The sequence below is a fragment of the Dasypus novemcinctus genome, chromosome 13 (assembly GCF_030445035.2).
Source record: "Dasypus novemcinctus isolate mDasNov1 chromosome 13, mDasNov1.1.hap2, whole genome shotgun sequence".
NCBI lineage: Eukaryota > Metazoa > Chordata > Mammalia > Cingulata > Dasypodidae > Dasypus > Dasypus novemcinctus.
The window spans coordinates 89,331,995-89,344,186 of NC_080685.1; the positions used below are offsets into that span (position 1 = coordinate 89,331,995).

A 12,192-nucleotide genomic window follows, 5' to 3' on the forward strand; every position below is an offset into this window, starting at 1 on the left:
AGCCGAGTGCCTGTGTCGTGAACCGAGTGCCCATGCGGTGAGCCAAGTGCCCACATAAGTGCCCGCATGGTGAGCCAGTGTCTGCACGGCGAGCCAGTGCCCGTGTGATAAGCTGAGTACCTGCACAGCAAGCCGAGTACCTACATGGTGAGCCAGTGCCTGCGCAAGTGAGTCATGTAGCAAGATGATGACACAACAAAAGAGACTTCAGGGGAGAGTCAACAGGAAGTGCAGGAAAGACCAGGAACTGAGGTGATGCAATCGACAGGACAGGGTACCTCTCTCCACATTAGAGGTTCTCAGGATCAAATCCCAATGAATCCTGGAGAAGAAAGAAGAGAAGACAAAAAGTGCAATAGATACAGAAGATCACTCAGCAAATGGACATAGACAGCAAAAACAGCAGGGTGGGGGAGGGAAAGGGAAAGAAAAAGAAATGTTTTAAAAAAATAAAGTAATACTTATAAAATTAAAATCAGAATATGATAGCCACGTCTTTATAACTGTCAGTGTCTGTCCATTGCATTGTAGCTTGGAGTTAAGAATTAACAAATTGGGAAACGGACTTGGCCCAGTGGTTAGGGTGTCTGTCTACCACATGGGAGGTCCACGGTTCAAACCCCGGGCCTTGACCCGTGTGGAGCTGGCCCACACGCAGTGCTGATGCGCGCAAGGAATGCACGCAAGGAGTGTCGTGCCACGCAGGGGTGTCCCCGGTGTAGGGGAGCCCCACGCACAAGGAGTGTGGCCCGTAAGGAGACTGCCCAGCGCAAAAGAAAGTTCAGCCTGCCCAAGAATGGTGCCGCACACATGGAGAGCTGACACAACAAGATGACGCAACAAAAAAGAGACACGATTCCCGTGCTGCTGACGACAACAGAAGCGGACAAAGAAACAAGATGCAGCAAATAGACACAGAGAACAGACAACTGGGGTGGGGGGGGGGAAATAAATAAATAAATAAATCTTAAAAAACAACAACAAATTATTATTGATACCTAGCAATACACATTATTTTCTCCTAGTGTGTATTTAAAGCCAATTCCAGAGACATCAGGGTTTCAAAGAGAGAAAGACTTTTATTGGTTGCATAAGCAATGGAACAGTGGCCTTGTGGCCCAAAACTGCCTCCCCGATCTTCAGAAATTCTAATATTTAATAACATCTATAACATCAGGATGGTAATGAATAATTGGGGTGGAGCTGAACACAGGTTCTTTCATTAATAAACATTAAGGGGATGGGAAAGCAAACCAAGGTCAGTCACAAGAATTTGAGATAAGGGTATCAGAACAAAGGTCAGTTACAAGGTGTTTCATCTGGATATTAAATAGAGGTGGGTGGAGAGGTTACCATCCCAATAGTAAGTATACACTAGGGTGAGTATAGTCTATAAACAAAGGTAAGGTCAATCTAGAATTACCATCACAAAGGTAAGCACACACAAGGGTGAGGTTAAGTCTAGAGTAACCATAAGCAGGGGTGGGACCAGTCTAGCCAGCTTCAGTAATTTCATATATTAACCTTTGGCTATTTTATAATATAAAGGTATCTATATATTGATTTAGTAATCATAATTATTTGTTAATTCTTAACCCTGTTTATTATTACTGAATCATCATATAGATGCTTTTTTCTTACTTTTCCAGTATATTACAGAATAGCCAAAAGTAATGCCTGAAATGACTGAAACTTACTAGACTGGTCCCACCCTTGTTGATGGTTATTCTAAACTAGGCTCACCCTTGAGTATACTAGTTGTTATAATGGTAAACATTCTACCAATTTCTTAAAAACCCTGAACTCCTCAATCTCACAGAGACAGACTGAAGTCAGGGGATGATGGAATACTCTGGGTTCTTGGCTATGTCACCTAAAAGAATTGAAGAACATGCTGGTTTAGTCGAGCCATAAAGAGTTTATTGAGACAGGGGAAAGAAGGACAGAATTACGCACATAAAGTGTGGTCGTGGTCTCCTCTAGGCAGAGCGGGGGGCTACCTTTATTAAGCCATTATTCATGCCTCCCCTTCCGGACTTTGGGGGAAGGTCCCCAGCTGTTTGCTCTTCTGATTGGTTACCTCATCTGTTAGTTCCCCCTTTTGAAGGGATCCAGGGCTTCCCCTTGACCCGGAATAGGATTCTCATTCCAAATGGGGTCTCGTTCCAAATGGGATCTTGTGGCTGGTGTCTCCCGCGTCTGTCCGACTTTATTCTTAGTTGGCAGCCTTTCCCTCAGGGAGTTTCTGGGCAGGGTTCCATGGCCATGTTTTCTGCCAGGTCTCAGCTGTGACTTTTTCCTTTCCCTAAACTAACCCTCCTCAAGACTTTAGACCCTTTGGCCATCCATTCTCTTTGCTATGCATTAGCAATAAACTCTTTCTCTCTTAGAAACCCCAATTCTCAGGAATCGGCCGTTATGAAGCGCATTGGGCAAAGAACCCCACTTTTGCTTGGTAACAGGATGGTCTGACTCCAGCCTACCTCTCCAATTTCATCTTTTATTCTTTTCTACGCAGTCACTCACTCTTTTTGCGTCACTAGGTCACCTCTGGTCTCCCTGAACATGCCAAGCTCTTTTCTACTCCTTGAATGTTCTTTGTGTGGCCAGATCCTTCGGATCACCCACGTCTCTGATCGCATTACCTTCTCAGGTCTTCCCTGACCACCGATTCTAAAGCAGCCTCTCCCTCATTGCATTCACATTTTTCTTTTCTTAGTCCCCGCCAAGTACCAGGATCTAAAATTATCTTAGTCATTTCTCACTCGATTAATTTGTCTCCCCAATCAGAATATAAACTTAATAAAAGTAGGGACCTTATTTAATTAACTACTGTTTCTTCAAGGCCAAAAATGTATCTGAGATCTAATAGGAGCTCAACAAGTATTTGTTTAATGGATGAAATTCTGTCAGAACATTGCTGGGTCTTCCCATGAGTCTCCTCCCTACCCCCAAGTGAGCAGGAAAGGGGGCCTAGGCCAGGCCTGCAAGTCTTCCCTTTCTTAGCATCCCCATTGTTTTCTCTTTAATGGCCTTAGCCTACAGGCATGGACCCAGAACAAAGGGGTAAACTGGGGGTTGCGGAGAACCTGTCTTCTCTAATCTTCCCAGGAATGTTGCCCCTGCCCCCAAACTGCATTCCAATCCTCAGAGCCCTCTTTCAGCAAAGGAGTGCATGACAAGGGGCTATTTAGAGGGGCCAAGGTCAGGGTTCCAGCAATTCTTCCCCATATTCCAAGTTAGATTTTCAGGATTCTACCCTTTCGCAATCAATTGTGCACCAATCATGCTTTTTAAAAAAAAAATTTTTTTTTCTTTGCAAATCAGAGCAACCAATCGTTGTCTGCATTTGGGCCTGGTAAGATTTACCGATCTGGACTTCAGAATCTAGTCTGTGGTTCTGTTTTTATTGTCTGCTTCCAGGCTGGCCACGCTGAACTGGAATTTGTCTCATTGCATCCATCAGAACAATCAACCTATGCTGATTAGCCTAATGGCACTCAGTAGATATGTATTTAGTGCCTATTAGGTGGAAGACACCGTTCTAAGCCTATAAAGCAGGAAACGAGACATATTCCTTACCCTATAGGAGCTTACATTCTAGTGCTGACATAATCATAATAAATAAGTACATCATATGGTATGTTGCAAGGCATTAAATAAGTCCTTTGGAGGGAAAGAACAAGTAGATGGGGCTTAAGAGATTGGTATTGGGGGAGGAAGAAGGGTTTCAATTTTAAAGAGTAGCCAGAGGAGCCTCTTTTAGAAAGTGACTGAACAAAGACTTGGGGGAGGTGCGGGTAGTCACATGAATATTTAAGAGCTGAGCTTTCCAAGTAGAGGGAGCAACTAATACCAAGGCCTTCAGGCAGGAGGAAGCCTAAGGGATTGCAGTGTGGCTGGAGCTGAGTGAACGAGAGGGGAAGGAGATGAGGTCAGAGAAGTCAGGAAGGGCCTGGTAGCCATGGCAAGGATTTTCACTTTTCACTCTGGGTGAAGGGGGGAGTCATGGTAGTGTTACTGGATTTTACTTAGGTTCTTGGCTGTGCTGCAGAAATGAATTTTTAAAAGCACCCCGGTGAGTTAAGCCAGTAATTTATTCAGGTAGGGAGGGGAGAGAAATGGGAGATCAGGGGTCCTAGGGAGAGAGGAAGGGGTTGCGAAGTGATAAAGCAGGTTGATTTACAGGCTACAATTCCCCATTATAGGTTATAAACTCCCAGGTTTACTTGCGTGGCCACGTGGCAGAGGAAAAATGGTGAGAGTGGAGCAGAGAGGGCAGGAACAGGTCCAGAGGCAAGAGCAGAGAGCACTCAGGCCTCCTGGTCTGCTTTATAAACTATTGATTATTCCACCCCTTTGCTAATGGCAGGGGAGGGGTCCCAGCTGTTTGCTGTTTTGACTGATCACCCTACCCATCAATCCCCCAGTGAGGACCCAGTGATGAAGTCCTTGGGAAATATCCAGGACTTTTCCTGGCTTCCAGAAGAGGTCTTTGTTCTGGATAGCAGACGCCTGGGGGTGGGAGCTTCCAGCAGCCATCTTAGGGGTTATAGATGTCCACCTGGACTCTGCCAGGTTCCAGATCCATCTACTAAGTTCCTATCTTACTAGCCTGCTTCAGTAGGATTTTAATCAGAGAAGTGAAAGGACTCCTTAAAGTTTTTAAAGGATCACTCAAGCTGTTGTGTTGGGAAAATCCTGTAAAGGCACAAAAGTAGAAATTTGGAGACCTGTTAGTATATGATCTCAGTAACCCAGGCAAGAAATGATAGTGGTAGCAGGGAAAGTAGTGGAAAATGTTTATATTCTGGATATACTCTGAAGATAAGCCCAAAGGAAGAAATGGCTATGGCTTCTGAGAGAAAGCAGTCAAGGATGACTCCAGAGTTTCATCTTCGGCAACTGGAAGGACAGAGTTGCAATCACCTAAGATAGGGAAGGCTGCTAGGAGAGGAGGTTTGAGATGTCTATTAGACGTCCAAGTGTTGAAGTGAGCAGGCAGCTGGATATGTGAACCAAGAGCTCAAGAGAGAGGTCTGTGTTTGAAATAGAAATTTGGGAGATGTTGGCATGTATAAAGTACTTAAAGCCATAAAATTGAATGTGAAACTGATGTGGGCTATGGGTGGGAGGCTCTTTGTCTCTTCAGAGATAACCTAAGCTGTTTGACTTGTGGGTGTGGAACTGCAAGAGGCTGCAGTCCTGCCCTTAGCGACAATGGCAACAACTCCAGTTCCAGGAAACAGTTTAACAATGCAAGGTCTATAAACTTTAAGTATTTAGGGGAAATGCAAATCAAATATGCTCAAAGCTTATCTAGAATGTCTGGAGTCCATGCTAAAAGTTTACCTAAGATGTGGAAGATATATATGCTAATTCAAGCCTATTGAGAACTGAAACAAAGGGACCATTTGGCCTTTGCTCTCTGTATAAAAGAAATTTGAAAATCTTGGTCGGGGCTCGGGATTGAAACAGAAAGTTCCTGAGTCTGGCCGGCCGTCAATAAACCATTTTTCCTTCTCAAAATCATTCCTGAGCCCTGGCCTCTCTATAGGCAAATAATTGAATCTCTCTCAAATTCTACAACAAAACAAGAAAAACTGAATGAGGGAATGAGAGAAGAGAAAGAATAGAGAATCAAAGACTGAGCCCTGAGGCATTCCAGCTGTGCTGAACAATAGAAATATAATGCAAGCCACATTAATTTTACATTTCTTGGTAGCCACATTAGAAAAAAGTAAAAAGAAACAGGTGACATAAATTTTCAAACTACAGTTTCTTTAGCCCAGTTGTGGCCTATTGAATTAGGTACCTCAATAAACAGGTGTTCCGGTTTTTTTCCAAGCTACCCAGAAAGGGGTCTCTATGGCATTGTCCTGGGTTCCCATCCTAACTTCAAGGGAAACTTAAACAATGTCTAGTATCCCTGAAGTCTGGCAGATGATGGAGAAGGATGTCCTCAAATTCCTTGCAACAGGAAACCACTTAGGTGGCACCAACCTAGACTTCCACATGGAACAGGGCATCTACAAAAGGAAAAGTGATGGCATCTACATCACACATCTGAAGAGGACCTGGGAAGCTTCTGCTGGCGGCTTGTGCCATTGCTGCCATTGAAAACCCTGCTGATGTCAGTGTCATATCCTCCAGAAACACCTGCCAGCAGCCAGTGCCGAAGCTTGCTGCCGCCACTGGAGCGACCCCTATTGCCAGGAGCTTTACTCCAGGAACCTGCACAAACCAGATTTGGGCAGCCTTCCAGGAATTCTGCCCATGCGTGGCACCATCTCCAGAGAGTACCGTGGGAGGTCGTGCCTGGTTGCTACCTCTACAGAGATCCTGAAGAGATTGAAAAGAAAAAGCAGACAGCTGCTGAAAAGGCTGTGACCAAGGAGGACTTTCAGGGTGAATGGCCCGCTCCTGCTCCTGAACTCACTGCCACTCACCCCAAGGTCGCACACGGGTCTGAAGGCGTGCAGGTGCCCTCCATGCCTGCTCAGCAGTTCCCCGCTGAAGCCTGGTCTGCAGCTCCCACTGCTCAGGCCCCTGAGTGGGCAGGAACAGCCCCCGAGTGGTCGGAAGCTGTTCTTCACAGGCTCCAACAGAAAGTGGAAATAAGTTGATGGAAAACAAACATCGGTTTCTATACATTTTTAAAAATATAAGAATAAAACTAAACCGATGTTCTCAATCTTTCTTTTTTTTTAAAGATTTATTTATTTGTTTAATTCCCCCCCCGGGTTGTCTATTCTCTGTGTCCATTTGCTGCGTCTTGTTTCTTTGTCCGCTTCTGTTGTCGTCAGCGGCACGGGAAGTGTGTGCGGCGCCATTCCTGGGCAGGCTGCACTTTCTTTCACGCTGGGCGGCTCTCCTCACGGGCGCACTCCTTGCCCGTGGGGTTCCCCTACGCGGGGGACACCCCTGCGTGGCAGGGCACTCCTTGCGCGCATCAGCACTGTGCATGGGCCAGCTCCACACGGGTCAAGGAGGCCCGGGGTTTGAACTGCGAACCTCCCATGTGGTAGACGGACGCCCTAACCACTGGGCCAAGTCCGTTTCCCTTCTCAATCTTAATGTCTGCCCCTATATTGTAAAATAGGGTCCCTTAAAGATGTTATTTTTAATTAAGGTGGGCCCAAGTAGACCAGGGTGGGTCTTAATCCAGATTCCTAGGGGCTTAAAGGAGACCCGGAAGTCTCAGAAGGGGGAAAGCAGAGGGTGTGGCCAGGTGACAGGCGGCAGAGAACAAGCCAAGGCACCCAAGGTTTGCCAGCAGCCTGCCAGAGAGTTAGTTTTCAGGGAGAGAGTGTGGCTTGTCAGTGCCTTGATTTGGGGACTTCTACCCTCAAAACCATGAGCAAATAAATGTGTATTGCTTAAGCCAAACCCGTTTGTGGTATTTGTGGCAGCTCTAGCAAACTAAAACTGAAGCGGGCGCAGGGCGGTCCTTGGCTAAGTTAGTTCACAAGGCGCGGCAGAGTACAGACACACGGAACTAGGCTAGGAGGGAAAAGAGGACTTATTCACTGGCGGGAGGCCAGAGATGTACAGTCTCAAATCAGCCTCCCTGCACTGCAGAACGTCTAATATTTTATACCATCGGGATGCTTCTTTTTATGGATAATTGGGGTGGAGCCGGGCACAGGTTCCTTCACTAGTAAACATTAAGGGGCTGAACATGGAGGGGTGGGCACCAAACCACGGTGAGTCACAGTCATTATCAGAGGTCAAGCTTCTGGGACGGGAAAGTACAGAGTAGAGGTCAGTCACAAGGTTTTCCATGTGGATATCAAACAGGGCAGAGTGGTTGCTATCACGATGGCAAGTACTCACAAGGGCAAGCCTAGTCCGGAAATGACCATCAACAAAGGTAAGTTCAGTCTAGTATTACCATACAATACTTACAATAGTAAGTATACCCAAGGGAGAGGCTAAGTTTTGAGTAACCATAAACAGGGGTGAGACTGTTTAGAATGACCGTCATAATAGCAGGTCTAGGCTAAATTCAGCCAGTTTCAGCAATTTCTGATACTTTTTGCTATTTTTTTATACTTTAAGGGCATTGATAGAATTCTTAACCCTCAGTTACAAAGATTCAGTACAATGTTCAATATTTAAGCTATCCTGGGTTTTTCTAGTACCATAAAACACTAATAAATCCAAAATGTTACCATTTCAACAGGCAATCAATATAAAAATTATTAACAAGAATTTTTTGGCAGTTTGAGATCATTTATGAATTCTAAAAGGAGAGTTTGTAAACTGGTCTGTTCCTCTATGCATGATACCCTTTGATTGCATTAGATTCTGCTGAGATATCTTTGATTAAATTATGTTAAGATTAGGGCTTTGATGCAACCACCTCAGGAGGGTGTAACTCAGGTTAAGTCCCTGCCCCCTTGGTGGGCTGTATAAACAGACACTCTCTCAAGAAGACACACAGAAGACGATATGGAAGAGGAGGAGAACTTGGTTATTTTGGTCCTGCCATGCGAAAGAAAGGAGAAGTCTCAAACATCTAAAGCCCCAGGAAGAGAGACAAGCCCCACACCAGCGTACAGCAGAGATTGGAAGAAGCTGGGCCCACAGAGCCTTAAGAGGAAGAAGGAAGGAGAGACCAGGCAGAAGTCATCCGCCATCTTGCTTCAACACATGGCAGCAGACTTTGGTGAGTTGGAACTGTAGGCTTCTACCTCAGATAAATAGCCTTTATAAAAGCCAACAGATTTCTGGTACTTTGCATCAGCACCTCTTTGGTTGATGAATACAATATTTAACATTCCTTTTTCCCCTCTTTGAACCCCGGTACATATTGAACACTTAAAGCAATCTCAGTTCAGGCTAGTCGCATTTCTAGAGGTCAATAGACACATACGGTGAGCAGCTAATATGTTGGACAGTCAGATTTAGAGATTTAGGAGAAGAGAAGCTAGCAAAAGACTGAGGAGGAAGAATCTACGAGGTAAAAGGAAAACTAAGCCATGTGGGTAGAAGTGGCAGTAGAGCTTCTTACAATAGTTTATAGTTTTCTCATTTCAGAAGTAAGCAAATTATATCATCCAGAGTGATGAGGTGGGAGAGGCATTGAGAGTATGAGTGTTACTAAGCAAAAGCAGGGTTCTCTGCCCAGTGTGCTTCAAATAACCAATTCCTAAGACATGGAGGTTTCAAAGAGAGAAAGAGTTTATTGCCAGAGCATAGCGAGGAGATCAGATTCATTTGAGAAGTTCAGAGTTTTCATGGATTCAAACAGTGGAGGGTGGCGTGGTTCCATCACAATAGCAAGTATACTTGTGGATGAGCCTAGTGTGGAATAACCATGGACAAGAATGAGACCAGTTTAGAGTAACCATCACAATGGCAAGTATATACAAGGGTGAGCTTAGTTTGGAATAACTATGAACAAAGGTGAGACCAGCCCAGCAGAGGTTCAATAATTTCAGGTATTAAGTTCTGGCTATTCTATAATAAACTGGAAAAATAAGACAAAAGGCATCTATATAATGATTCAGTAATCATAATCAATTGTTAAGTCTTAACTATTCGTTACATGAGGAGAAAGGAGAAGGTGTGATACAAGAGAGTGGGAAAGTGAATAGACGGGGGAAGTAAAGGATGATTGCTGGGCGGCATTAAAACTCACCAAGATTAATAGTCATGCATTTAAAGTGAGACCAAGTCAGTGGAGTTGGGTGTTTTCCTCCAGCCACAGGAGTCCAGGTAGAATAGGTGGAAACTTGGATTTAACCAGATAATGGCTCCTGATTCTCTACTTCCTGATTCTATTTTGTTTTAGTTAAGGTCATTCTGGCTTCAAATAATAGAAATCAGTGGGAAGCGGACTTGGCCCAGTGGTTAGGGCGTCTGTCTACCACATGGGAGGTCTGCGGTTCAAACCCCGGCCTCCTTGACCTGTGTGCAGCTGGCCCACGCACAGCGCTGATGCATGCAAGGAGTGCCCTGCCACACAGGGGTGTCCCCTGCGTAGGGGAGCCCCATGTGCAAGGAGTGCACCCCATAAGGAGAGCCACCCAGCGCTAAAGAAAGTGCAGCCTGCCCAAGAACGGCACCGCACACATGGAGAGCTGACACAGCATGATGACACAACAAAAAGAAACAAAGATTCCCATGCCACTGACAACAACAGAAGCGGACAAAGAAAAACATGCAGCAAAGAGACACAGAGAACAGACAACTGGGCGGGGGTGGGGGGGGAATAAAATAAATGAATCTTAAAAAAGAAAGAAATCAGTGATCAATTTCAGTAAAGCAAAAAAGGAAATTTATGGGAAGAATTCTGGGTAATTTCAGAAATCAGAGGCTGCCGAGCAAATTAGGAAACTGGTAGCAATCAAGACTCGAGCTCCAGGGTCTCCCTGCGTGTTGCCTCCTCTCCCTCGTTCGGCATGCCCCTCCCTCGCTGATTGTACACCGTCTCAGAGATGGTGACCTCCCCACTCGGTGCCACCTCTCTCCCAGCCTCAGGACGCAGGACAGTGGTCTTAGAATTTACGCTGCTAAGAGGGAGAGTGTGATGGAACAAGCTTGGGGAAAATGGAGTGACTCAAGGTAAAAAAATCATGGGAAAAATGTAACAGTTAATTCAAACATTGTCTTACAACATATATGCCAAACTGAGATGTTAGGAAAGCTATCATTTAGGTACTTTGAGCAGTTTACGATTCATGAGTTGGTCAGTATCTAAACTGCACACAGAGAGGAGTTCCACCATGGGAAGGGAAGGGGAGACTTGTATAGGGCAAACACAGAGGCAAGAGAGGAAACCTTCTGATTGGCAGATGTTCAGTTTCCATTTTATATAGAAGGGCCTTGCAGAGTGAGGAGCAGGTATACGTTGATTAGTATGGTATGCTTGTCCATTCATTCTGATAAGCTTTTACTCCTGGACTCAAACTGGCTTATTACCAGGTGTTGCTTATCTGCAAATCTGTAGCATGCATTGTATTGTTCTATTTTCTCAGAAAGCCCCTGCAGATCTTCTGCAAAATTCTTTCTTGAAAGGGGTCCCTCCCAGCAATGCTCATTGCAGGCAACCATTTTATTTTACTTAACATATATTTTGCAAAAAGATATATCTTCAGAGGCTGACTCCAAAAAAAAATACTCAAAGGAAGTTTTGTGGAATACTCAGTGTTAAAGGGTAATTTAAAAAATAAAATCAAGACTCATACAAATATAAAATGAAAATATGTCAAATATTTTAACTCTAATTAATGAAGAAATCAATAAGGTGTTTTAACCAGTTTGAAGGAAAATCCAAAGACCAGAGACATAAGTAGGCCATAAAATGAATTTACAGATAGATGGCTTTGGGAGGTGGGGACAACAATTGCTTCTCCACTGGAGGACATTCATTTTCATGTCTATAAAATAGTTATTTGCATTGCTATCAGTTATCTACAACAGTGTTGTATAATACAGCACCAAGACAATGGAGAGTACAAACTCATAGAATCAGGTAACTTGGAAGAGTATGCTCTATGTGTAGCAGAGTTTTCCATTGAAGACATCCCGTACTCCTTTAGTCCATTTAAAAATCTTTCACTATTTCCTAATAACTGAAAATACCTGAGTTGTTGGGAAGCACATCTCTTTATGATTATCTCATTGGCCAATATTTTTATGTGTCCAATCTTATTTGGTATCATCCCTTAATTTTAAAAAAAATGAAGTTTTATGTTTATTTAAGGTTATATAGGGAAGCAATGTGGCTCAAGCAGTTGGGTGTCCACCTACCACATGGAAGGCCCCAGGTTCGGTTCCCAGTGCCTCCAAATAAGACAAGCAAGACAGCAAGCTGATTCGACAAGCTGGCATGGTGAACTGATACAATAAGATGATGCAATGAGATGATGCAATAAAGAGACACAACTAGGAAACACCGTGAGAGAAACAACAAGTGGGGAGTGGAGGTGGCTCAAGCCATTGGGCACCTCGCTCCCATAGAGTTCTATAGCTTTTGGAGTCATAATCATGCATAATAAAACATCAGACATCCAGATTTCCTTGGTAAATGTGCACAAGTTTTATTCCTTTAAGCCCCAATGTTGTACCATCTTATCCATTTCGGAATAAAGTCTAAACCATACTCGATCTCTGCCTATTGTAAAAATAAAAATTGCTGAGGACTATTAATGATATGAACAAATTCTCACAAGATTAATATTA

At 44.2% G+C, this 12,192-nt stretch overlaps 1 pseudogene; it reads left to right on the top strand.

Annotated features, from left to right (window-relative positions):
* The first annotated feature begins 5,916 nt into the window (after nt 1-5,916).
* On the top strand, nt 5,917-6,626 carry LOC111764276 (small ribosomal subunit protein uS2-like; annotated as a pseudogene).
* Nucleotides 6,627-12,192: the final 5,566 nt, after the last annotated feature.